This window comes from Dendrobates tinctorius, unplaced genomic scaffold (genome assembly GCF_039654945.1).
Source record: "Dendrobates tinctorius isolate UK_male_01 unplaced genomic scaffold, ASM3965494v1 ptg000020l, whole genome shotgun sequence".
Classification (NCBI taxonomy): Eukaryota; Metazoa; Chordata; class Amphibia; order Anura; family Dendrobatidae; genus Dendrobates; species Dendrobates tinctorius.
In genome coordinates, this window is record NW_027361688.1 from 4,241,618 (window position 1) to 4,265,012 (window position 23,395).

The window sequence follows — 23,395 nt, forward strand, 5'->3', positions numbered from 1 at the left end:
TCGCTTTAATTATTGTATTGTTAACGTTGTTACTTATGACTGTTGTGTTTGAAACTGTTTAACTGTAAAGCGCTGCGGAATATGTTGGCGCTATATAAATAAAGATTATTATTATTATTATTATAACTACTATAATACTGCCCCTATGTACAAGAATATAACTGCTATAATAATGCCCCTATGTACAAGAATATAACTGCTATAATACTGACCCCTATGTACAAGAATATAACTACTATAATACTGCTCCTATGTACAAGAATATAACTACTATAATACTGCCCCTATGTACAAGAATATAACTACAATAATACTGTCCCTATGTACAAGAATATAACTACTATAATACTGCTCCTATGTACAAGAATATAACTATTACAATACTGCCCCCTATGTACAAGAATATAACTACTATAATACTGTCCCTATGTACAAGAATATAACTACTATAATACTGCCCCCTATGTACAAGAATATAACTACTATAATACTGCCCCCTATGTACAAGAATATAACTACTATAATACTGCCCCTATGTACAAGAATATAACTACTATAATACTGCTCCTATGTACAAGAATATAACTACTATAATACTGCCCCTATGTACAAGAATATAACTACTATAATACTGCCCCTATGTACAAGAATATAACTACTATAATACTGCTCCTATGTACAAGAATATAACTACTATAATACTGCCCCCTATGTACAAGAATATAACTACTATAATACTGCCCCCTATGTACAAGAATATAACTACTATAATACTGTCCCTATGTACAAGAATATAACTACTATAATACTGCCCTCTGGGGCGGTCCTATATCTGTAACACACGATGATCTGCATTTTCTCCAGGTTATTATACACAGACAGCCCCAGGCAATTTCTCTAAGTTTCCAGCTCAGCAAATTTTACGAGTGTAATTAAAAGAGGAAACAGGATTGTATTTCTTTTTTTTGGTAATGAGGAACAAGGCGCTGAGAGAATACCGGGGTGTTGGGGGGGATTATATTCCTCGCTTCATACTGATCAGTAGGACTACTCCATTATCAAAGCTGACTTGGGCTTAGATTGTCTTACAATGGAGGAATCCTGGCCGCTGTTCCTCATGGGCGGGGCTACTGGTAAGAAGAGCCTTTTTCTACAAGTAGTGGTTAGTAAAATTGTAATATTCAAATTCGATACAAAATGTTGCTCATTCCATCCCCCATGCTTTACACTTCTACTCTGCTTGCTGTTTCTTTGTACAGGCACATATGAAAAAAAGATCTCCTGTATATTTATTGCTGAGCCCCTCACAAGTGTATTATAAACCTGGGACAGGCACTCCGCGCCGTTTATTACATTTCTCTGCTATCTTCGCGATTAAGGACGCTGCGGTCTGTCCCGAGAGAGCAAGAACGGCGTAATGATTGATGTAATCGCTGACGGGATGATTCATCAACCGCTCTTAAGGCCACACAGAGAATGTTATTAAAGAGAAGTTGGACACTATAAATATATCCGGTGCGGCAGGTACATGAGGAGCGAATCCCGCCCGACTTCTATCAGCTCCGCTGAACTGAATAGTGCTCCCGAGCTGCAATACCGCCAACGACCTGTAGACAGGAGGGGGCGCTGTTTTTGGAGAAATGCAATTTTTTTTTTTCTAAATCTGGGCAAAACCCCCTTTTAAAACCTTTCCGGCTACATGTCTTTAAAGGGGGCTCACGATCACTGCTGATTAACCTCTTAGATGCCCCTGTTAAATCCCGACAGCGGCATTTAAGCGGTTAAATCCAAGTGGAACGCCCTTTTGGCGCCAATCACCTTCCACTGCCTTTCTGGTGTCATTCTTTATTTTCCTTCTATACCCCAAGAATTGCAGTATATAAAACAAAGGGGGAAATAAAAGGAAAAAAAATAGTTTTAAAAATTAAAAAAAATATATATATAAAAAATCTGAATCAGCCTCAGTTTAAAAATAAAATTAATTAATTAGAATATACACTATAAAAAAATAATAATACCGTAATTAATCAATTAATACAATGATCGCCATAAAAACAACCCCCCACCCAAAAAAAAATAATAACAATTTCGGAATTTTTTTTTTTTTTTTTTACTATTTAACCACTTTTGGACTTTTTTTTTGCTTTTGGGTATATTATATGATCTTTAAACCCTACATATCGACCCGGAAAAAAAACATGCCCTGATGTGGCGATGAGTATGGGAAATTAAAAAAAAAAGTAGGGATATAAAAAAAACGAAAGAAAAAAAACAAAAATGGGTTGAGCGAAGTTTGCACTAATTTCGACTAATAAAACAAGGTTTGATTAAAAAACAGCGCCACTCTTGTCCACAGGTGGTGTCTGGTATTGCAGGTGGACTGAAATGAAATAAATGGAGCTGTAGTACCAGACACAACCTGTTGTCAGGTGTGGCGCTGTTTTTGAAAGAAAAAAAAGCAGCCACGTTTTGGGGGTACTCCTTCTCCTATTGCTACATTGAAGGAGGCAGATTTTAGGGCTCAGACTTTTCCCAGTGCTGTCAGCGTCGCCCTCGGACCACACACTGACTGTTGGGAGGTTTGGCCAGATGGCATCCTCTCCCCTATAGCGCCCTGGTTGGTGGGCGGCCTCCCTCTCAGATGAAAGGACGCGGCGGTACATCTGTTCCTTTTTCTGCGGGAGCTGGAGACATATGCGGCTCTGAAATATGCATAGGTAAATTGCAGAAGGGAAACAGACAAAAATCCACAGAGGAGCCCGGACCTCACGCTGACGGCCTCCCAATGACTCACGACTTGTCACATTAGATCAGTTCGCTCGGATGGCGCTATCTGGCGTACCGGGCACATGGGACCTAAAGAAGCCGCGGTGCAGAGGTCTGGCACGTCGTACAAGCAATGCCGGCGCCGCTGCCTCTTCCAAATCCTCTGCAGTTCTTCTCCTTTTTGGTATCCAATGGGGGGGCTCTCGGTGCGGTGCCATGTCAGTCTTTGCCCCAAGAGCCCCCCAATCCCCGGTCAAGGCGATATCAGATCACCCCGGGGTTCCCGCTGATGAGAATGAACATTTGGCTCTCCTGAAACCTCTTTTTCTCCGCTCCTCCGTTACTCCTCCTGGAAATATATGAATAAATTAAAAATCGGGTGTTATCAGTTGGCGGGGATGGGGTGGGTGTGTCACTACACAGCCTCACATCACCCAATCATAGGTGACAGGACTGAATAGAGACATGCCCATTTAGTCAACCATTTCCAGGAGGAATAACAGAGGAACAGCTAAATGTAGTTTTTAGAAAAGCACATCCTATAATTTTGTCATTTCTGTATTACGGAAAGGACAAAATTTCCACTGAGTAGGGGGTTATATGCATTAAATAATCTGAACAAGCAATACTGCAGTGTAAAGTATGAAGGAGAATACAAATATATTCTCAGAAGCCCTAAGTCTTCCACTCCTGTCATTCTTCTTGTCGTTGATAACCAATATTGCCAGTCTCATAACTTTCCAGGAGCCCTGAAGGACACTCTCTCAAACTGGATAAGGAGTATGGCAAGTTGTTACCCAGATCCCCTGGGGACATATAATGCTGAGTAGAATTTATTATATGTTGACAAAAGATGACTATTTTAAATTTTTTATTGAAGGTGGGATTCTGTTTCCAATAGTACATGCCCCCCAGGTGAAAAGTGGTGAATTTTTGCTCTTCATTTATTCCCGCTGCCCCCCTGAGTATTGCGTTTTTTGTTTTTTCTAAATCCGACATATGGTTCCAAAGATATGGGCCTTTTTATTTAGAGTTCATTTTTATGTGTTTCCTAGGGGGCATTGCAGCTGAAATACACGCCCCCGAGGATCCTGTGAGACACGCCCTCTCTTCATAAAGATGATATCTCTGGAACGGTATGGCGGATTTTAAAAAAACAAAAACCAAAATACTCAGGGAAGAAGTGGGAATATAATAAGATCAAAAACTGGACGCTGACAGGTTCCTATTTTAAGGTGGAAATTCTGTTAAAGGTGGAATTCTCCTTTAAATATCTATAGTTTGGTTGTCATTGAAGTCAGCCGTGCACTGGAAATATGTATTCAAGGTCGATGATACAAAAGCGTAAGTATTTTTCATGCGCGTCACCTCCCGGCCAAGATAAAGTCACCGGACAGCATCAGTCAAAACAAACACGAATTCAGGACGACGTGGAAATTAATTTGCATGTAATTGAAGATATCTAATGAACAGCGACGCAGGAGGCGCCGATCGTCTCCCTCAGCTTTGTATTTAACATTCTCACTTGTCGTGATTAATCAAAGCAAAATATAAATTCACTAACAAGGGATAATTGTCCTGTACGCAGGCCGAGGTGTCTACCGTCCGAGAGCGCCATTCCTCGTCATTTTAAAGATCTCTGCTTGCTGTCAGTGAACGGACATTTTCCTCAGACGAGCTATTGACATCGGCAGCACAAAGCTCTCTCCTGTGCTGATAGTTTGTTACAATGTGTCAGTTCATTAAATAAGGCCTGAAAGCACATAATACCGCCATATAGTGCTCCTGTGTGCAAATCTTTACATCATCCACAATATTTCTTAGGGTTTCTGACAACCTCAATAAATAACTCCAAATCCTTGGAACCCCAACTTTATGGCTGTCACTTGGTTTCTCCTTAAAATGTGTCAACAGCGACCACTAGAGGGGAAATAGAGTATTACATGTCAGCCATCACATACGTAGGAGCTAGGACCGCCACAGTTCCATTACTGCTCCCTATGTATCATCAGAAAATTTGCCATTTTTTTAAATCGGCAGGTTCTATGCATTTTTTTCTTAAATTTTTTTAGCAATTTTATTTTGTTTCATATCACAATCTTGTAATCTTGTAATTTTCACACTGACCACTGGGCCTTGTTTAGACTCCTGCTTCCAGCCCTTTAAGAAGAGTTTTCAGCAGCCTCCTTATCATCAGAGGCAGGAATCCAAATGACAGGTAACACCTCTACACACAACTGATAACACTGTGCCTGACTACACGCATGATACTGCTGTTCTAAAGTGCCATACACCCTACTGGCTCTGCTTCAACAAGATACCAGTCTGTCTCCATAGTTCTACTCTTCCAAGGTGCTGCACACACTCTGAGCTCTGCTGCATCATGGTACCTCGCTGTCTACACCTCTCATTTGATCCAAGGTGCATTCCGCACTCTCGGCTATGCTGCATCAACGTACCGGCCTGTTTATATAGCTCTATTGTTTCAAGGTGCTGTCAGCACTCTCAGCTCTGCTCCATCATAGTACCTACAGTATATGTCTACATGGCTCGGCTGTTTCAAGGTGCTAATTGGGCAACACTTTCAGTTCTACGTTACCAAGCTGCCTGACAACTCACAAAGTGCTGCTGTTCCAAAGTGCTATCTAGGCTTGGCTGCATCAATCATTTGTCTGTCTTTATTTTTCAAAAGTACTGTCCGCACTCTCGGTTCTGTTGCATCAAGGTACCTGTCTATCTGTCTACACAGCTCTGCAATTCCAAGTTGCTGCCGCTCACTTCGCTCTGCTGTGCCAAGGTGCCTGACTAAACGTCGCAGTCTGCACACTCCATTCTGCTATTCCAAGGCGCCCAGTTTACATATCCAACTCTGCTGTTACACATATTATCTGCCATGGAAGCTTTATAGATCCTTGCTGTGCCAAGGTGCCTGACTACATGTCGCAGTCCGCACACTCCAATCTGCTATTCCAAGGCGCCAGTTTACATATCCAACTCAGCTGTTACACATATTATCTGCCATGGAAGCTTTACAGATACTTGCTGTGCCAAGGTGCCTGACTACACGTCGCAGTCCGCACACTCCATTCTGCTATTCCAAGGCACCAGATTGCATATCCAACTCTGCTGTTACACATATTATCTGCCATGGAAGCTTTACAGATCCTTGCTGTGCCAAGGTGCCTGACTACACGTCGCAGTCCGCACACTCCATTCTGCTATTCCAAGGCGCCAGATTGCATATCCAACTCTGCTGTTACACATATTATCCGCCATGGAAGCTTTACAGATCCTTGCTGTGCCAAGGTGCCTGACTACACGTCGCAGTCCGCACACTCCATTCTGCTATTCCAAGGCGCCAGATTGCATATCCAACTCTGCTGTTACACATATTATCTGCCATGGAAGCATTACAGATCCTTGCTGTGCCAAGGTGCCTGACTACACGTCGCAGTCCGCACACTCCATTCTGCTATTCCAAGGCGCCAGTTTACATATCCAACTCTGCTGTTATACATATTATCTGCCATGGAAGCTTTACAGATCCTTGCTGTGCCAAGCGCCGTCTGTCCGGCCCATCCAAACCTGCAGCATTAACCCCTCTGTTCCAAGCTTCTCACCCCTGTGTGGCTTAATGAATCCACTTCATCAGATGAGCCATAAAACTCACAACCCTCTTCTGTGTGATACCACTATCCAAATAATAAAAAATGGAGACCCAGAAGGTATCTCATTTGTTTGACCGTCTTTCATCCCTTTCTTTGTGTCTACTAATAATGATATGGGTCTTATGTTAGTTTTCCTAGCTGAAAAGTGACTTTCTGCAGCAGAAACCTCCCCCTACTGGTAGATCAGACAAGCCCCGCCCGCCGTGCTGTGCAAGAGCAACCGAGCTCTCAGCACATAACCCCATCTGCAGAAAGATCTATACACTTTATCTCATCAGATCCTTTGTGTCTCATCAGCTCCAGTGACGTTCTTATGTTCTTATGCAAACGACAAGAGAGGAACCATCAAATGCCTGAGATAAAATGAGAAAACATAATAGAACGACCTTTCCCGCCAGGAAATGGGCAAAGGACAGAAATGTTAATTTAAAAAGTTTTGCTCGCTTTTAAGCATAAGTTATCTAGATAAACCCTGTGCTAAAATGTTTAACTTATTCACAGACTCTTTTTTTTTCTTCTTTCTTTATGAGCAGTAACGGGTTCAATTTAAGGACAAGGCAACGAAGGCGTCAGAGGGCAGCGCCGACGACGTTCAGCACGGTGACATCAAAGGGTTCCCAGTCACTTACTGAGAACATATAGAAAGAAATAGAGAATCCTGCTCACTGGGGACACATATCGTTATCTATTAGATATCTAGCATCCAGTATTCCAGATGAGGCCTGACCACGGTACAGTAGAGGGGGATAATTACTTCACGTGAGATCTAGCCTCTATGCTTCTCTTAATACATCCTAGAACTGTGTTTGCCTTTTTTTTGCTGCATCACACTGTTGACTCATGTGCAGTCTGTGATCTATTAGTATACCCAAGTCTTTTTCACACGTGCTGTTGCTTAGTTCTGGTCCTCCTATTCTATAGATGTCATTTTCATTTTCTTGCCCAGATGTTGAATTTTGCATTGCTCCCTTTTAAGTACAATTCTATTAGCAGCTGCCCATCGTTCAAGCTTATCTAGATCCTTCTGAATCCTTTCTCTGTCTTCTCTAGTGTTAAGGGCATGTCACACTAAGAGATATCGCTAGCAATATCGCTATAACTAGTGACGTTATAGCGATATTGCTAGCGATATCTCTGTGTGTGATACTTACCTACGACCGGCTCCCCCGCTGGTTATCGCTGATCGCGCGAGAACGTTCAGGACTGTTTCTCGTCGTCAGCTTCCTGTGGCGCTTCCTGCTGTGAGGACGAGCGACGCGTGGAGCCGGGCGGGAGGACGCAGGATCGCCGCGTCTGACAGGTAAGTAGCGATCCCCGTCCCCAGCGATGTCGCTAGTGAGATCTGCCTATGTGGCAGCTCACTAGCAACCACTTAGCGATGTACCAGCGATCCTGACCGCGTCATATCGCTGGTCGGGATCGCTGGTACATCGCTAAGTGTGACAGTACCTTTAGCTATCCCTTCTAGCTTTGCAAATTTGATCAGTTTACCTTCAGTTCCCTTATCTAGATCATTTAAAAAATGTTGAACAACACTGGGTCCAGGACAGAGCCTTGTGGTACCCCACTTGAAACACTTTTCCAACTGGATGTGCAACTATTTATGACCAATCTTTGAATACGATCATGGAGCCAGTTATGAATCCACCTAACCATAGCCTTGTCAATCCCATACTTGGTCATTTTTCAATAATGATAGTATGAGTTACTTTATCAAATGCTTTGCTGAAGTTGAGATATACTATATTTACCGCATTTCCCTGATCCACCCAGTCAGTGAATCCATCATAAAAGGAAATTAGATTAGACTGGCATGACTTGTTTGCTACAAACCCATGCTGGCTCTAGTTAATTACTGTATTCTTATCCAAGTACTTACACACATGTTGTTTAATAATTTGTTCAAAGATCTTTCCTGGTATAGGTCAGGGTCAGTGGCCTGTAATTTCCTGGCTCCATCGTCTTTTCTTTTTTTGTAGATAGGGACAACACTTGCCTTTTTCCAATCTTCTGGGACTTCTCCTGTCCAGGATTTTTCAAAGATTCTGGCTAGTGGTTCTGCAGTTTTCTTTGCTAACTCTTTCAGTACCCTAGGATGTCATTCATCTGGACCAGGAGATGTAAATTAATGTAAATTAGCTCAGCGTTCCCTCAGCATCTCTCTGTTTATGGATAGTGTGGTTTCTTTTATTCCTTTGATGGCACCGTGAGGATCAGTTGATGTCACATTTTCTTTCTTAGAGAACACAGATGCAAAATAGGAAATTAAAAGGTCGGCCTTCTCAACATCATTTTTGACCACTTCACCCTTTTCATCCTGTAAAAATCCTATAGCATCTTTGACATTTCTTTTGCTTTTGACATAACCCCAAAATCCTTTTTTACTGCTTTCGGTCTCCCTTGCAAGCCTCACTTCATTACTGGCTTTAGCTCTTCTAACTCTTCCCCTGCATTCCCTGCAGACAGCATTATATTCTTCTTTAGATATGATCACCTCTTTTCATTTTATATACATTTCTTTTTTCTTTTTAACAAGTGATTATGTTCTGTGTTCATCTATCCTGGTCTCTTTAAATGCTTCCAATTCTTCCTTCTTTTCAGGATTGTTACTGATTCTGCGGTCAGGATTCCATTTAGCGAAATCCCCCATCCTTCTTGGACATTTCTGTCCTTTAGATAGAACATCCAGCCATTGGACCTTTTCTACCCTCTGAGTCCACTAACATCTGCCTTTCTGAAGTCTAACCTTAAAGTCTGAGTCCTCGCTGCTCTTCTCCTCTTGTAATTCAAAATTCGTGGATAGAATGATCGCTGACTCCTTAATTCCCAGCCACCTTTACTTCCTCATTCATTTCCTCCCTGTGGGTAAGAATTCGATCCAAGATTGTAGATCCTCTTGTTCTCTCTTATATCTTTTGAAAGATAAAGTTGTGAGCAAGAGTAGATAAGAATTTTCTGGACCCATTACTTTTGCCTGATAGAGATTACCAACAAATCTCTGGATAGTTAAAATCTCCTATGATCACTATCTCGTACTTTTTTAAGAACAGAGACATCTGATGTAAAAAGAGTTCATCCATATCTTCAGTCTGACCAGGTGGCCTATAGTAAACACCTACATTAGTGTCCTTTATCTTCTTCTCTCTTTGAAATCTTAACCAGTTTCTACAGAGCTACCAGTCTCTGAAGCTTGGATCTCTGTGGAGATATATACTGTACATTTTCCTAACGTACAATACAATCCATCTATCCATACTTTCTTCCATCCAACCATCTATCCATCCATCCAACCAACCATCTATTCATTTATCCATTCATCCATCCCTCCCTCTCTTCATCCATCCGTCCATCTCTCCTGGTTTCTTGCACTGTGTCAACCATTCAGATGTAATTATCTGCTGGGGAATGTATCAGGGGGGCTTGTGCTCACCGGGGATACAGTGGGACATGATACAGGGCGGTACCATAATGCGGGTTCGGAGCTTGGCTGCGGCCCACTAGGAGTCTGCGGTATTGTGTTCAGTCTTCAGCTACACGTTTGTCTCATTACAGGTGGAGGTGACATTACGCAGCGGGAGCCTCCTTGAGATGGAGACGTTCTCTCGCTTCTATCTTTCAATTACACCATTTTAAGTCATAAGGAATGAAGTTTTCAGCAGGCGACTTTGGTGTGAACCGTAATAAATCTGCAGCGCTGGGACTCATCCGAGCTAATGGCTCCTGAAAGCAATGGTGGAGCTGCGACTGTGTGAGGTTTGGAGAAGCCTGCGGAGAGCTCTCCGACACAGACACTGAGCTGCAGCGTCATCCGAAAAATCCCCCGAATATGTCCTATACCTAAAAACTGATAACATACAACATTACCGCATCTGCAATCTATAGAGCAGAGTCCACAGCCAGAATCCTCCCTATCAGTCCTGCTGAGACCAGTAGTTCCACAAGTGAGAGCTGCCAACATTACCATCAGCAGTTTCCCTTATAGAACAGCAGGACATGGAGTAGCTATGCAGGAGAATGATACTGACAAGGTACACCAGCTTTTACCCGACCCTGGGTTTCGCCTCTTAGCTTCCTTCTGGGGTAAGCAAGAAAAGAGCTGACCACATGAAGAAGCCAACAGGCGAAACACAGGGCTGAATAGATTCTGTTGTGACTTGTCAGTATAATACAAAGCCCTAAATGGAAGCGAATTCTCCAGCACAGCTGCTCTATGTCCGGCTGTTCTATAAGGGAAACTGCTGATGGTAGTGTTGGCAGCTCTCACTTGCAGAACTATTGGTCTCAACAGGACATACCATCCAGTTATGGGACAATGTGTGTATGGCTCTGTTATGGGGACTATCTGTGGCTGGCACTGTTATGGGGATTATGTGTGCTGGCACTGTTATGGGGACTATGTGTGCTGGCACTCTTATGGGGACTATGTGTGGCTGGCACTGTTATGAGGACTATGTGCAGATGGCACTGTTATGAGGACTATGTGTGCTGGCACTGTTATGGGGACTATGTGTGCTGGCACTGTTATGAGGACTATGTGTGCTGGCACTGTTCTGGGGACTATGTGTGCTGGCACTGTTATGGGGACTATGTGTAGCTGGCACTGTTATGGGGACTATGTGTGCTGGCACTGTTATGGGGACTATGTGTGCTGGCACTGTTTAGGGACTATGTGTGCTGGCACTGTTATGGGGACTATGTGTGGCTGGCACTGTTATGGGGACTATGTGTGCCGGCACTGTTATGAGGACTATGTGTGCTGGCACTGTTATGGGGACTATGTGTGCTGGCACTGATAGGATGCAGGAAGTGTTGTCATAAGGACATAGACAGTATTTTTATTATGACATATACGTGGAGTGGATGGCGGTATATTAGTGTACATTACGCTGTGCATTCATCGCTGGGCACATTGGTATACTGCTATATGCCGGCAGGCAGCGTCGTGTCTTCAAGATGTCATCGCTCCACAGTATATAAAACAGTGTCCAAGAGAAATAGATGTACAGCACTGTGCAAAAGTTTTAGGCAGGTGAGGAAAAACTGCTTGACATTAAGAAAGTTTCAGGAAAGAGAAGTGTTAATACTTTTTTTATCAATTAACAAAACACAAAGAGAATGAACAAAAGAGAAATCAAAATCCATCACTATCTGGTGACCGCCCATCACCTTCATCACTTCTTCTAGGACACGAGGTTGTTCCAAACATCTTGGGGGACTAACCTCAGATCTTCTGTGAATGTCGATTGTGCAAATATTTGTATCTCTCCGAATAGTAGACAGTTGTAGCCGGTCCCACTGGTCACTAGTTCTGAGTTGATGGCACTGCTGGACATCTTCCGAATTCGAAAGGAAATAACAAGATGTGTCTTTATCTGCTGCACTGAGTTTCCATGGCTGGCCACTGTGCCTACGGTCCTCAACGTGGCCCTTTTCTTGGTGTTTCTTAAAAAGAGCTTGAACTGCTGTGAATTCCTTGCCTGGGAGACACCTTGCTGATGGTGTATAACTACCTGTGGCATGAGAGAAAAACGAGAATCCCTGGAGGTGATGATCCGGCAACCACGGAGCCCTGATCTCATATCATCCCATCTGTCTGGGATCACATGAAGATACAGAAGGATCCGTACAAGTCTCATACACAGAGGATCTGGGGTCAGGTCTTCAAGATGTTTGGAACAACCTCCTTTTTAAAGCCTCTTAATCAGCAGCATTTTTTCCTGTCTAGAACTTTTGCACAGTGCTGGATATGAGATAAATAGATATGAGATGACAATCCTGCAATCTTTTATTGCAGCAATAATAAGGCATTAGGAAGCAGATTAGATCAGTCTGAGGGTCCCATCCCCCCCACCTTATTTCTATTGTGCGTGTGGGTAAAAGCTCAGGACAGAGTCACTCAGAGAGTGAAAATACCGCCTTTGTGCTGCAGAAGCCGTCACCCGTCTGAGTGGGAAGACTCCATACAGCAGAGAACAGTCACAGTGTTTATGTGCAATCAGCCCAGATCTGCAGCATCTGAACGGAGCGAAACACCCGGAAATCTGCTCCACTGTCCCAGACCACACAGATTCTGTCACTGCAGCTATCAAATATGGCATCCTAGTACGAAAGACGCATAAGGTGATGGCACTGCAGGTCTGTAAGTAATCACCAAGCCCCACACACACCAGACACTCACTCATCTCAACACTACACAGCCCCGGCTCCATCATACAGGTAAAAGGAGAGCAACCATTAATATCAATCTCAGCTAAGCACAAGAATATATCTACTATAATACTGCCCCTATGTACAAGAATATAACTACTATAATACTGCCCCCTATGTACAAGAATATAACTACTGTAATACTGCCCCCTATGTACAAGAATATAACTACTATAATACTGCCCCTATGTACAAGAATATAACTACTATAATACTGCCCCCTATGTACAAGAATATAACTACTATAATACTGCCCCTATGTACAAGAATATAACTACTATAATACTGCCCCTATGTACAAGAATATAATTACTATAATACTGCTCCTATGTACAAGAATATAACTATAATACTGCCCCCTATGTACAAGAATATAACTACTATAATACTGCCCCTATGTACAAGAATATAACTACTATAATACTGCCCCTATGTACAAGAATATAACTATAATACTGCCCCCTATGTACAAGAATATAATTACTATAATACTGCCCCTATGCACAAGAATATAACTACTATAATACTGCCCCTATGTACAAGAATATAACTATAATACTGCCCCCTATGTACAAGAATATAACTACTATACTACTGCTCCTATGTACAAGAATATAACTACTATAATACTGCTCCTATGTACAAGAATAAAACTACTATAATACTGCTCCTATGTACAAGAATATAACTACTATAATACTGCTCCATGTACAAGAATATAACTACTATAATACTGCTCCTATGTACAAGAATATAACTACCATAATACTGCCCCTATGTACAATAATATAACTACTAAAATACTGCCCCTATGTACAAGAATATAACTACTATAATACTGCCCCTATGTACAAGAATATAACTACTATAATACTGCTCCTATGAACATGAATATAACTACTATAATACTGATCCTATGTACAAGAATATATCTACTAAAATACTGCCCCTATGTACAAGAATATAACTCCTATAATACTGCCCCTATGTACAAGAATATAACTACTATAATACTGCTCCTATGTACAAGAATATAACTACTATAATACTGCCCCCTATGTACAAGAATATAACTGCTATAATACTGCCCCTTTGTACAAGAATATAACTATAATACTGCCCCCTATGTACAAGAATATAACTACTATACTACTGCTCCTATGTAAAAGAATATAACTACTATAATACTGCCCCTATGTACAAGAATAAAACTACTATAATACTGCTCCTATGTACAAGAATATAACTACTATAATACTGCTCCTATGTACAAGAATATAACTACCATAATACTGCCCCTATGTACAAGAATATAACTACTAAAATACTGCCCCTATGTACAAGAATATAACTGCTATAATACTGCCCCTATGTATAAGAATATAACTACTATAATACTGCCCCTATGTACAAGAATATAACTACTATAATACTGCCCCCTATGTACAAGAATATAACTACTATACTACTGCTCCTATGTACAAGAATATAATTACTATAATACTGCCCCTATGTGCAAGAATATAACTATTACAATACTGCCCTCTATGTACAAGAATATAACTACTATAATACTGCCCCCTATTTACAAGAATATAACTACTATATTACTGCCCTCTATGTACAGGAATATAACTACTATAATACTGCCCTCTATGTACAAGAATATAACTACTATAATACTGCCCCCTACGTACAAGAATATAACTACTATAATACTGCCCCTATGTACAAGAATATAACTACTATAATACTGTCCCCTATGTACAAGAATATAACTACTATAATACTGCTCCTATATACAAGAATATAACTACTATAATACTGCTCCTATGTACAAGAATATAACTACTATAATACTGCCCCCTATGTACAATATAACTACTATAATACTGCCCCCTATGTACAAGAATATAACTACTATAATACTGCTCCTATGTACAAGAATATAACTACTATAATACTGCCCCCTATGTACAAGAATATAACTACTATAATCCTGCTCCTATGTACAAGAATATAACTACTATAATACTGCCCCTATGTACAAGAATATAACTACTATAATACTGTCCCCTATGTACAAGAATATAACTACTATAATACTGCTCCTATGTACAAGAATATAACTACTATAATACTGTCCCCTATGTACAAGAATATAACTACTATAATACTGTCCCCTATGTAGAAGAATATAACTACTATAATACTGCTCCTATGTACAAGAATATAACTACTATAATACTGCTCCTATGTACAAGAATATAACTGCTATAATACTGCTCCTATGTACAAGAATATAACTACTATAATACTGCCCCCTATGTACAAGAATATAACTACTATAATCCTGCTCCTATGTACAAGAATATAACTACTATAATACTGCCCCCTATGTACAAGAATATAACTACTATAATACTGCTCCTATGTACAAGAATATAACTACTATAATACTGCTCCTATGTACAAGAATATAACTACTATAATACTGCCTCCTATGTACAAGAATATAACTACTATAATACTGCTCCTATGTACAAGAATATAACTACTATAATACTGCCCCCTATGTACAAGAATATAACTACTATAATACTGCTCCTATGTACAAGAATATAACTACTATAATACTGCCCCCTATGTACAAGAATATAACTACTATAATCCTGCTCCTATGTACAAGAATATAACTACTATAATACTGCCCCCTATGTACAAGAATATAACTACCATAATACTGCTCCTATGTACAGGAATATAACTTCTATAATACTGCCCCTTTATAGAAGTACACAGTGTGTGGGGATATGATGGCTGATACATGGTGGTAGCAGTAGTGGCAGAGGACAGAATATACGGTATGTTCCCGCTATATGAGCCCTTATTACAGCTGCTGTGTTGTTTATTTCTCTCCTTTGGGGTTTGTGTGGCGGTCGGATGTGATGGACGTGTATCTGTATCCGTGTAATCTTCCCCAGGGGTGTCTCTACTAATGCAACTTTCCACCTTGACACCACGCATTTCGCCATCAATGAGGACTTCTAGAGAAAACATGAAGAGCCTGTGGTGACTGCTTCTTCCCGCCGGTCAGAGATTTGTTATGTAGGCACAGAGTATTGCGGTACTTTATGGATGTAGCAGAGCTGACGTTGTCATTGCATATATACTGCAGCAATGTGATGTAAGGGCTCATTCAGGCTTTACCCTTATTATTCCGGCTTGCTGTCAGTGAACGGAAATATTGTTTTAAGATATCGATAAACAGGTAAAAACAAGACCGACTGCCTCACTGCTGCTGTTTGTTACAATGTACCAGTGTCCGAATATACTAAACCCAGTAGCAAAAGGATGTCCAGACAGGAGAATGACTACAAGCTTCGCCTCTCTCCCCTGTATGGTCAGCGCACTGATTTTTATAGAAAGTGTAATACTTTGTTTGACCTGCGGGGGCAGTGTAGGGAAACAGATCACTTACTGCTGGATTCTCCCAGGGGTTACAGCTGATCTATGGGGAACAGAATGTTTTTGCCTGCGAATAAAAAGGGATCCTTCCATGGAGGATCAGCCTTTAACCCTTTAAAATCTCAACTGCGTGCCGTAAAGATCATGAATGCTGCCGATATAATGGTGGTTCCAGTGCAATCCTCAGGTCACTACAAATAAATCTATAAGAAGGAGACTCCCAACGGCAAGACGAAAAATAAGGTACAAATGCAAATCAATCATAAGAGCAACGTAACGGCACGGCACTTATATATATAGTTCTGACACAGGGAGGGAATGAGTCTGGCACATGCCGTGCACATCAATAGAGGGTCCAGATGTAGCAGAGCTGATTTAGTAATTTAACAGGGTGATGCTGAATCAGTGAGATAGGATAGTAGAATGGATGTAATAATAATAATTATGATAATAATACATGAAAAAGTAACATTAATTATTATTATTAATAATAATAATAATATTACAGATAATAAAAAAGTAATAATAATACAAATAAAAAAATGAGAAAAAATAATTTTAAAAAAATTAAAAGAATTATTGAAATAATAAACAATAAAATAAAAATAAACGAATAATACTGTTAAAAAATAGTGATAAAAATTTGAAAAAAATATTGAAATAATAGTATAAATAAGGTGAAAAAAAAAGAAAATATTTGAAAAATAAGCAAATAATAATGCTTACAAATAGTGAAATCAAATAAAAAATATATTGAAATTATCATTAAAATAAGGTGAAAAATAATAGAAAAATACGCAAATAATAATGATTAGAAATAGTGAAAACAAATATAAAATATATTGAAATAATAATATAAATAAGGTGAAAAATAATAGAAAATAATAGAAATATAGTGAATAATAATGTTTAGAAATAGCGTAGAAACAAATATAAAATATATATGGAAACTATAATATAAATAAGGCGACAAATAACAGAATAATATGCGAATAATCAGGTTTCGAAATAGTGATAAAATTAGGAAAAAAAATATTGAAAAAAAAAAAAATATTTTGAACAATAGCAGAAAAATATCCCAATAATGTTTACAAAGAATGATAAAAAAAATATTGAAATAATAATAATAAAAATAAGATGGAAAAATAATAGAAAAAATGTCTAAATGATAACGTTTATAAATAGTGAAAAAAAAATTAAAAAATATATATAAATGTTATGAAAAAATATTATAAATGAGAAAAATCATAATAAATAATGTAATAATAATGTTTAAAAAATATAGTGTCAATTAAAGAGAAGTTGTGATCACACCATGATGAGCTGTACCAAATAGGAAACTGAGATCCACTACCAGAGACATATCCAGCTCTGCTACACCTAGAACCTTCTTAGCAGCTGTAATATAGCAAAACTTATAGAGTTGAATAATACAAATCTATCATTCCACTTGTTTCTATTTTACTGTCCTTCCGGGTGCCCTGTCGCTGGGCCATCATGTCGCTGGGCCATCAGGCGGTATGTGGAGCAGCTATGACAATCCAGGTGTGGACTGGATACATTGTATAGAAGGAATTTTATGATTTGTGTCCTACAGATGTATCAGAACTGAGGCTACATTGTTTCTGTAGAGGGACCACTCATTCTATGGCATTTTACGAATGAACCCAAGCTAACCAGAACCGAAGATGTTAAAAGCCTCATCCTACCTTATGTAGCAGAGCTGATGGGGGTTCCTCCTAAGACCACCCCATTCCAAATGTTAAGTAGAGCAATCTGTGGTGTGAACCTTTTCCATGCTGACACAGTTTAATATCAAGGAATTGATGTTCTTGTGCTTGGATGAAGTTCTCCAAGCTCCAAATGGAGAACGGAAGAAATATCAGAGATGATTCTGCTCCTTGTATTGAGGGACTTGTCTCCAGTGGTCTTCAGAAGCTCCAATCTCAACAGTGAGACATCCCAGAAAACCTCAAAGGGAAAATAAACCTATACATGGAAGGGGTTAATAGTCACGAACGTGCCAATGATGTCACCGCAGGATTTTTTTTTGGATGGGCTTTAATCTGATGGTCATCAAACTTGGTGTCCACCCAGATGTAGAGATCTCATACGAAGGGCACTGGAAATTGTCCTGCGGTTATGATGATCTATAGATGAGAGGTCTGTAGGTCAAGCTACGGATGAAGTCTGTAGGATAGGTTGTAGATGAGAGGTGACGGGTCTGTAAGTGAGAAGTTTATACTGAAGTGGTCTACAGAGAAGATATCTACAGTGATGTGATCTGTAAAGCAAGGGTCTAGGGTTGATTGATCTGCAGACGTGAAGTGATAATCTTGGGATTGAAGGTCTCCAGTTAAGATAGAAAAGGAAGACTAGATGAGTGGTCAGTAGAGGATGGACCTGTCCATTCTTGAGGGATCTAAATGATTGGGCTATTGATGAGGGGTCTATACAAAAGAGATCTTTAGATGAAGGACCTGTAGATAATTAAGTAGATAAGGGGTCTTTAGGTGGAATACCTGTAAATTAGAGGTCTAAAGTTGGGTAATCTGTTGATGAGAGGGTCTATAGTTGGGTTATCTGTCGATGAAGAGTCTGGAGCTTGATTATCTGTCAATGAGGGGTCTATAGTTGGGTTATCTGTTGATAAGGGGTCTACAGTTGGGTTAACAGTTGATGAGGGGTCTACAGTGGTGGATGATGATTTAGAAATATAGATGGAGTCTACTGTAGTAGATGATGGTCCCCTGCCATGGATGGGGTCTATAGTGAATAACAAGCGTCTAAGAGGATCAGGTGGAGGTCTATAGTAAATTATGAAGGTCTAAAGTGGTAGATGGGTGTCTAGTGTCTATAGTTGTCTATAGTTGAGGGTCTATAGGTGGTAGATGAGGGTCGACATCTGTAGTTGGGAGTTTATAGTGGTTAACATTGTGATGGTCTACAGTGTTGAATAAGAGTCTTTGATTGTAGTTGAGGGTCTACAGTTTTAGGTGGATGTCTATAGTTATCGATGGATCAAGGTCTAAAGTGGTAGATGATTATCTACAGGTACACATGGGGGGTCAATAGTCGTTAATCAAGGTATACAGGTAACGATGGAGGTCTATAGTGGATAATTAGCCTATAATGGTAAATGAGGGTCTATTTTGGCAGATGAGGATCTTTTGGCGTAGAGGAGGGTCCTGCTGATAGGAGGTCTACAGTTGTAGATGGAAGTCCAGTATACAAAGACTTAATAGGTGTAAATGGTAGTGATGGAGGTCCTGTAGACAAGAAGTCTCTAGTTGAAGATGGGGCCCTGTAGATAGAAGGGCTCTACATATAAGGTCTAAGGTTATAAATGGGGATCCTATAGATAGGGGGGTCTCTAGTTGTACATAGTAGTCCAGTAGATGGAAGATTCTAATTGTATATGGGGGTCCAATAAATCAGGGGGTCTCTAGGTGTATATGAGACCCAGTAGATAGGGGGGGGTCTCTAGTTGACGATTGGGGTTCTGAAGACAGTAGGGTACCTAGCTGTAGATGGGGGGTCCTGTGTATAGAGGCATTTCTGGTTGTAGATGGGAGTCCTGTATATAAGGAGGTCTTTAGATGTAGATGTGGGTCCTGAATATAGGGTGCTCTCTGTAGACGGGGCCCTGAAGATAGGGTGGTCTCTAGATGTAGATGGGTGTCCTGTTAATAGGAGGGTTTCTAGTTGTAGATGTGGGTCTTGTAGATGGAGGGTCGTGTAGATGGGGGTTCTATAGTGGTCTTTAGGTATAGATGGGGTCCTGTATTAGATGAGGGTTCTGTAGTGGTCTTTAGATGTAGATGAAGGTCCTGTAGATGGGAGCGCTGTAGATGGGGGCTCTGCGGTGGTCTCCAATTGCAGCGGTGGTCTCCAGTTGCAGCGGTGTCCTGTAGATGAGGGCTCTGTAGTGGTCTATAAATGTAGATAAATTTACAGGTCCCGTAGCTGGGGTCCTGTAGATATGGCTCCTATAAATGGGGGTCCTGCAGATGAGGGTTCTGTGGTGGTGGTCTTCAGTGGTAGCTGTGCCCTGTAGACGGGGGTCTCTGTGGTGGTCAGTAGCTGTGTCCTGTAGACGGGGGTCTCTGTGGTGGTCAGTAGCTGTGTCCTGTAGACGGGGGTCTCTGTGGTGGTCAGTAGCTGTGTCCTGTAGACGGGGGTCTCTGTGGTGGTCTCCAGTGGTAGCTGTGCTCTGTAGACGGGGGTCTCTCTGGTGGTCAGTAGCTGTGTCCTGTAGACGGGGGTCTCTGTGGTGGTCAGTAGCTGTGTCCTGTAGACGGGGGTCTCTCTGGTGGTCAGTAGCTGTGTCCTGTAGACGGGGGTCTCTGTGGGGGTCTCCAGTGATGTGCCCTGTAGACGGGGGTCTCTGTGCCTGCAGTGAGGGTCTCCTCCTGGATGGACGGGTTGCAGGCGCTGTCTGCCGCCGGTCGGGCCGGGCTCCGGGCTCAGTCTCTCGGCCTGTGGCTCACACTCAGCCTCGGAGCTCTCCTGCCTGCAGCCCGGGCTCCCCCTGCAGATCCGCGGACCCTCCGCTCCAGGCTCCGGGCTCGGGCCGGGATGTTGGCGGATCGCTGCTGGTTTCAGCACCACGGAGAGCCGGGCAGGAAGCGCCCAGAGTCCGGGAGCCGCGGCGGAAGAATCCGGGACTGGAAGAGCAAAAGAAGCGGCGGAAAGGAGGAGAGATCCGGGGAGCAGCTGCCGACAGGACGCGGGGGAATCAGAGCAGCGGATCCGGGAAGTGACGGCTCCTGCCGGTCACCGGGAACAGCAACAACCGGAGAAACGATCTATCCTGTCCGTGCTGAGCTCTGCCCGCTCCTCTCACTGCAACCGACTAATAGCAGCTGCATCTCCCCCTCCTGCTGCTCCGCCCGACCCTCCCCCAACCTGCCACCTCCCAGCGTGTCCCCCTATCCCAATATATCCTCCTATCCCTGTATCCTCCAATCCCTGTATATCCTCCAATCCCTGTATTCTCCTATCCCTGTATCCTCCTACCCCTGTATATCCTCCTATCCCTGTATCCTCCTATCCCTGTATCCTCCTATCCCTGTATATCCTCCTATCCCTGTATCCTCCTATCCCTGTATCCCCCTATCCCTGTATCCTCCTATCCCAATATATCCTCCTATCCCTGTATCCTCCAATCCCTGTATATCCTCCAATCCCTGTATTCTCCTACCCCTGTATATCCTCCTATCCCTGTATCCTCCTATCCCTGTATCCTCCTATCCCTGTATATCCTCCTATCCCTGTATCCTCCTATCCCTGTATCCCCCTATCCCTGTATCCTCCTATCCCAATATATCCTCCTATCCCTGTATCCTCCTATCCCTGTATATCCTCCTATCCCTGTATCCTCCTATCCCTGTATCCTCCTATCCCTGTATCCTCCTATCCCAATATATCCTCCTATCCCTGTATCCTCCAATCCCTGTATATCCTCCAATCCCTGTATTCTCCTATCCCTGTATCCTCCTACCCCTGTATATCCTCCTATCCCTGTATCCTCCTATCCCTCTATCCCCCTATCCCTGTATCCCCCTATCCCTGTATCCTCCTATCCCTGTATCCTCCTATCCCTGTATCCTCCTATCCCTGTATCCTCCTATCCCTGTATCCCCCTATCCCTGTATCCTCCTATCCCTGTATCCCCCTATCCCTGTATCCTCCTATCCCTGTATCCCCCTATCCCTGTATCCCCCTATCCCTGTATCCTCCTATCCCTGTATCCCCCTATCCCTGTATCCTCCTATCCCTGTATCCTCCTATCCCTGTATCCTCCTACCCTGTATCCTCCTATCCCTGTATCCTCCTATCCCTGTATCCCCCTATCCCTGTATCCTCCTATCCCTGTATCCCCCTATCCCTGTATCCTCCTATCCCTGTATCCTCCTATCCCTGTATCCCCCTATCCCTGTATCCTCCTATCCCTGTATCCTCCTATCCCTGTATCCCCCTATCCCTGTATCCTCCTATCCCTGTATCCCCCTATCCCTGTATCCCCCTATCCCTGTATCCTCCTATCCCTGTATCCCCCTATCCCTGTATCCTCCTATCCCTGTATCCTCCTATCCCTGTATCCTCCTATCCCTGTATCCTCCTATCCCTGTATCCCCCTATCCCTGTATCCTCCTATCCCTGTATCCCCCTATCCCTGTATCCCCCTATCCCTGTATCCTCCTATCCCTGTATCCCCCTATCCCTGTATCCCCCTATCCCTGTATCCTCCTATCCCTGTATCCCCCTATCCCTGTATCCTCCTATCCCTGTATCCTCCTATCCCTGTATCCTCCTACCCTGTATCCTCCTATCCCTGTATCCTCCTATCCCTGTATCCCCCTATCCCTGTATCCTCCTATCCCTGTATCTCCCTATCCCTGTATCCTCCTATCCCTGTATCCTCCTATCCCTGTATCCCCCTATCCCTGTATCCCCCTATCCCTGTATCCTCCTATCCCTGTATCCCCCTATCCCTGTATCCTCCTATCCCTGTATCCTCCTATCCCTGTATCCTCCTACCCTGTATCCTCCTATCCCTGTATCCTCCTATCCCTGTATCCCCCTATCCCTGTATCCTCCTATCCCTGTATCCTCCTATCCCTGTATCCTCCTATCCCTGTATCCTCCTATCCCTGTATCCCCCTATCCCTGTATCCTCCTATCCCTGTATCCTCCTATCCCTGTATCCTCCTATCCCTGTATATCCTCCTATCCCTGTATATCCTCCTATCCCTGTATCCTCATATCCCTGTATCCTCCTATCCCTGTATCCTCATATCCCTGTGTATCCTCCTATCCCTGTATCCTCCTATCCCTGTATATCCTCCTACCCTGTATCCTCCTATCCCTGTATATCCTCCTATCCCTGTATCCTCCTATCCCTGTATATCCTCCTACCCTGTATCCTCCTATCCCTGTATATCCTCCTATCCCTGTATCCTCCTATCCATGTATATATGTATATACTCCTACCCTGTATATCCTCCTATCCTCCTACCCTGTATCCTCCTATCCCTGTATATACTCCTACCCTGTATATCCTCCTATCCCTGTATATCCCCCTATCCCTGTATATCCCCCTATCCCCGTATATCCTCCTATCCCCGTATATCCTCCTATCCCTGTATATCCTCCTATCCCCGTATATCCTCCTATCCCTGTATATCCTCCTATCCCCGTATATCCTCCTATCCCCGTATCCTCCTATCCCTGTATCCTCCTACCCTGTATCCTCCTATCCCTGTATATCCTCCTATCCCTGT

General features: G+C 42.3%; 1 protein-coding gene across 1 annotated transcript in view; it reads right to left on the bottom strand.

The window, feature by feature from the left end:
• LARGE1 (LARGE xylosyl- and glucuronyltransferase 1) overlaps window positions 1-20,989 on the bottom strand; it is a 437,502-nt gene extending 416,513 nt beyond the window's left edge. Inside the window, exon 1 of the mRNA XM_073567486.1 lies at window positions 17,819-20,989. The gene's annotated coding sequence lies outside the window, so the exon portion shown is untranslated. The remainder of the gene's footprint in view (window positions 1-17,818) is intronic.
• Between the last annotated feature and the right edge of the window lie 2,406 nt (window positions 20,990-23,395).